This window comes from Dermacentor silvarum, unplaced genomic scaffold (assembly GCF_013339745.2).
Source record: "Dermacentor silvarum isolate Dsil-2018 unplaced genomic scaffold, BIME_Dsil_1.4 Seq343, whole genome shotgun sequence".
NCBI lineage: Eukaryota > Metazoa > Arthropoda > Arachnida > Ixodida > Ixodidae > Dermacentor > Dermacentor silvarum.
The window spans coordinates 22,717-27,936 of record NW_023606086.1 but is presented as its reverse complement, the minus strand read 5'-3'; the positions used below and the strand labels follow the sequence as shown (position 1 = coordinate 27,936).

The 5,220-nt window shown below is 42.9% G+C and overlaps 1 long non-coding RNA gene across 1 annotated transcript; it reads right to left on the bottom strand.

Annotated features, from left to right (window-relative positions):
- Nucleotides 1-326: 326 nt before the first annotated feature.
- Nucleotides 327-4,182, bottom strand: LOC119434955 (uncharacterized). The gene is made up of 3 exons (XR_005188715.2): nucleotides 4,098-4,182; nucleotides 2,829-2,932; nucleotides 327-466 (listed from the first exon to the last, which is right to left on the bottom strand). It is a non-coding gene; the product is annotated as an uncharacterized LOC119434955 (long non-coding RNA).
- Between the last annotated feature and the right edge of the window lie 1,038 nt (nucleotides 4,183-5,220).

Below are 5,220 nucleotides of genomic sequence, written 5' to 3'. Positions count from 1 at the left end.
GAGCACTCGGTAAAATGGAGATGCAATGGGGCACTTGGTATACTGTAGAAACGGAGAGCACTCGGCAAAGCAGCGGAGCACATAACACAGTACTGGAGCACTTGGTGACTTGGTAGTGCCCTTCACAAATGGAGACGCGATGGGACACTTTATATACTGGAGATGTGGAGAGCGCAAGGCAGAGTGGCGAAGCACATAACAGTACTAGAGCATTTGGCCCATTGGTGGCATCATAAAGCACTTGGCAGTATTGGACAACTCGGCACACTGGAGCTCGACGCCACGGGTAATCGGCGAAAGTACCGCAGGCCTGGGAGACAATGTCACACATGTCCGGGCTGTTCAGTGGCACAGCGCTGAAGAAAGCAAGGTCACTCTGGCAGCTAGATGCTGCGGGTGATAGGTAAAGGTGCAACAGGCCGAGGGAACCATGTCACACATATCCGGGCTGTTCAGTGGCACAGTCCTGCAGAAAACATGGTCACGCAAGGTCAAAGAATTCAACATAAAATGCCGAGAGCTAATAACTTTTAACACAGACTTTGGTGAGAAAAAAAATCATATACCATTTGTAGATATTATGGATTTGTTAAAAAAACGATACTTTAGGCTAAGATTTGCTCTCAATAAATTTCTATATTCTTTCTACGTAAACATGAAGCATAGGGAAAAATTTTAAAGGGGCTAAGGATTATGCAGTAAGCTGTGGAATAGAGGAGTTTAGTGTGATGGCATAGGAAGATCGCTTCAGTGTATACGCCAAGGTATGTTATATTTCAGTTTGCCAAGATGACTGCAGAAGATTACGTGAAGTGATAAGTTTGAATATTAGCAAGGTGTACGGTGTGGATTCATTTAGAGCAACAATGACGCTAAAGATCATTAGGATAAATATTTGTCTAGTAGTGAACTTAGAGGTACGAGATTTCTGGCTTTATATTTTTTGCTTTAAATGGCGGTTGTGGACATAACCCTAAAAGAACTCGTAAGTATCATAGTGTCCTAAATAATATACTGCATAGTTTTTGTATCAACCAGCCTCCCAAAAACCAAAACTGGTTCTAGAAAACCTGTATAGTGCATTCAGGGTGGTCTGTGGCTTGCCACAATAGTTTTTTTTTTCAAAATCCGGTATCAAGTCAGTGGTATCGTGTCAGTACTTACATATACAGAGTGTTTCAATTTAGCTGCACAAAATTTTTAAAAATTGCCTGTGGCACATAGCACAATTATAATCCTTGATCTAAACTACACGATGAGGTGGCCACTACTTCTGCAAGAAATCAGTATGCCTAACTGAATAATTAACACAATTATCCTAATAAACCTTTTAATTGTTTTACGGCACATCTTTCAATCTACGATTTACAGCCGCCGAGTTCGCAAGGAATATGCACTTGCAACGAATTCTCAGGAGTGAAACAGTCTCAAAATATTAATTTTCAAAGTGTCCTACAAAATGCATGGGCGTTCCAGTGAACTTTTAAAGGAAAATGCTATTTTATGCATTGAAGCAAAGTTAACTGGAACGTCCATGCATTTCGTAGGACGCTGTGAAAATTAATATGGCACATTGCAGACGTGGTCAAGCATTTGACAATATTAGAGCACTTGGTAAAATGGAGACGCAAAGGGGCACTTGGTCTACTGCAGAAATGGAGAGCACTCGGCACAGTGGCGGAGCACGTAACACAGTACTGGAGCACTTGGTGACTTGGACCACAGACCACCCTGAATAATGCACTATACAGGTTATCTAGAACCAGTCTTGGTTTTTGGGAGGCTGGTTGACACAAAAGCTATGCAGTATATTATTTAGGACACCATGATGCTTACGAGCTGGGCAAGCCTTGTAATGCGTAGGATGGATAACCGGTGGACCATTAGGGTTACAAATTGGATACCAAGAGAAGGGAAGCGCAGTCGAGGTCGGCAGAAAACTAGATGGGATGATGAAGTTAGGAAATTTGCAGGCGCAAGTTGGAATACGCTAGCGCAAGACAGGGGTAAATGGAGATCGCAGGGCGAGGCCTTCGTCCTGCAGTGGACAAAATAGGCCGATGATGATGATGCTTACGAGTTCTTTTTGTAGGGTTTAAATTTCCACAACCTCCATCTAAAGCAGAAAACATAAAGCCAGAAATCTCGTACCTCTAAGCTCACTGCTAGACAAATATTTATCCTAATGATCTTTAGCGTCTTTGTTGCTCTAAATGAATCCACACCGTACAGCTTGATAATATTTCAACTTATCACTTCACGTAATCTTCTGCAGTCATCTTGCCAAACTGAAATATAACGTACCTTGGCATATACAGTGAAGCGATCTTTCTATGTCATCACACTAAACTCGTCCATTCCCCAGCTTACTGCACGATACTTAGCCCCCTTTAAATTTTTCCTTACGCTTCAAGTTTACGATGAAAGAATATAGTAAATAGGTGCTTCAAATGCGCGGCTACACTCGACAGTGCCTAGTGTAAATGATATAAGTGTACGTTTTGCTAAGAAGCTTACAGTTATTTTGTTATAAATGTAGCAAAAATTACTGTTACCCAATTGTATCCCAATGAAGTTTACTACCTACCTGCCTACCCAATTGAATTGTATGACAGTTGCTTCCTCTTCAATACCGGAGAGCTTGAGTGCAAGCCTCACTCATGCTATCTTGCCCAGTTCGAAAAAATACCTCATTGCTGCTGCAGTTAACATGCAGAAAGGTTTTTTTTTTTTTCAAATCTGCTTTCGTATCCTAGGAGTGTCTTTCATAGCTGGTTTCACATTTGCAATATGTTTAAACCATTGCGACACATATGAAGACACATTACCTTGGCAATGGCAGTTCTGTGCCTGGCAGGAGCGTGACGCAGCCACTCCCAGATGGCTGTTTCTACAGCAAATTCGCTGGTCTCATGGCCAGTCTGGACGGCACCTATGTTAAATAAAGATTTTGTCATTACATGAAAAAAAAAAGCATTCAAATTCCAACATACTTATTTATTGACACAGTAAGCAAATTACTACATCTCGAACTTCCTCACAGCAAAACTATTTTATCACCTCAACAACTTAGCCAATAAAAAGATCACAAAAATTTGGTCGTGCTCCAAATGCTCTGATGTATACAATGTGCAAAATACACATGCTTCCACTCCAACCACGTTCCACCTACATATGCTCTTGTCATTATCAAACAGCAGATCCAAAACACGTAGGGCATTTGAAGTGGAAGCATGCTCTAATTTTCTTTAAATTTATCAACGAAATTTAAGCTAGTTTAAGGCAACACATACACATACCTCGACAGCACCACGGGGGGTCTTCAGAAAAGTTCTAGCATCTTTTGAAAGATTCCGGAAACACCCATGTGCTCTTAGAAGTCGGAAAGCGGTGTCAGGGACCTGTGGGTAATGTTACATTGTAGAGCCCAATTTGCAAGCGAAGCTGCGAAATTTTAGCTGCTAGTGCTTTGGCTTCCTGCCGTTCTGCGGTTTCCTGCACGTCAGCGTTAAATACATCCTTATGAATCCTCACCTGGCTTCAGCACTAGACACCAGTCGCCGAAAACCTCAGCATTACGATCTGAACAATCTGAGCAGCTTTCTGTGCAATCCGGGCCGGTATGTTGAAGCGATGCCTTGCGCTTTATTTACTTGATTTATCATCCACCACTCACGGCCGGCTGATCCCGTTGATAACGTGAGCGGACCGTCACTCTGCCCACTGACCAAGCGCGAAAAGCGCGAAGAGGCATTAGCATCGGAAAGGCATCGCTACAAAATACCAGCCCTGAACAGTAGCGCGGCCTGTAGCCGCGCTACTGCTAACAGGCGTTGCGCTTACTGCACTGAAGCTAGGATACTCGCTGTCAGGAGTAGCTCGCTTGCGGTTCACTTTTGGACACGCTACCGCTAGCCCGTCGCGAACGCTTACTGAGCTGCCGGTGCGCAAAGCTGTCGCCTGCCTCGACAAGCTAGGCCAAGCGCTTTAAACATTTCGGCAACCTCGAGGCGTGCTCTGCTCTTGACATCTCTCAACATAGTGTTCATAATCAATACACATAAGCATGCTGGCTACGCTAACAAACGTTTACTTACCGTTACGAGACAAAGGGCTGCTGTTGCCACCGGAGCTCACAGCGCGCCTTCTGTGCCGCCGCTTTCGAGGGTGCGATAAACAGACGTTCAAAGCTTGCGGTTCGTACGACTTTCTGATCGGTGGGCACTCTGGAGGACGCCAGTGACGATCACGCAGCCCCAGTCCCAACAGCACTTCAAAAAACTCATGCAAACACGCGACTTGCAAGTTCACTGCCGGCTCCGAGAAGAATGACGCAATCGCAACGCAAATACGCCGCCAAAGCAGGCAGAAGGAAAATGCGAGACGTTGCGCCAAACTGCTTCTTGCCAATTCTTCTTTAATATTGCTACTATATTTACGTTATTACTTTTATAATATTAATTGTAATAATATGTAATAATAATTATACAATAACGCAACGTTCACAAGGTTTTGTCTTTAAAGTATAAATGAAAGGCTGTTGATTACTGTAGGCGCCATTTTGTTAAGGACAATTTTCAGGATTTCGGCGCGAAAATTGAAATTTACGTTCATTTGCTAGAAAAAGTTATTTCGTAGCAACAAGCAATTAGCTCAATACTAATACCGATTGCTATACCTACACGTGCACCAACCAAAAATTATCGAATTAGGGTAGGCAAGAGATAAAGGCGAACTTTGGATGCAATGATTTTATAGCACGTCGAAATAAAAAGATAGCAATTATGTAATATTGTTTATATTTCAGGGAACTGTCACTTCTTGAGATTATTTAAACTATACAAAAGCAACAAAATAAACAACACAAACATATTAAAATGTTACATGAGATAAAAATAATAAAATAAAATAGCACAGCAATTATATAATATAGATTTAGACAGAATGCCGTGTGCAATATTACGAGGCTGCGCGGGGAATATACTTACATCGTGGAGTGGATTGCAGATAAGCCTTGAAGGTCAGTCATATAAATTAACACGACAGCGTTAAGGACCCCGTGTCGCAGAAAATGCGGCGTTGGCTGTCGGCGTAAGCGCCGGCGTCCGTGGCGGAGAAAATCATCCCGAACCACCCCGACCGCGCAGGCCCTCCGTGTGGCGCAAGGTGTTTAATGAACAAAAATGGAATTTCTCACAGTAAAATCCGTCAGAAAAACGA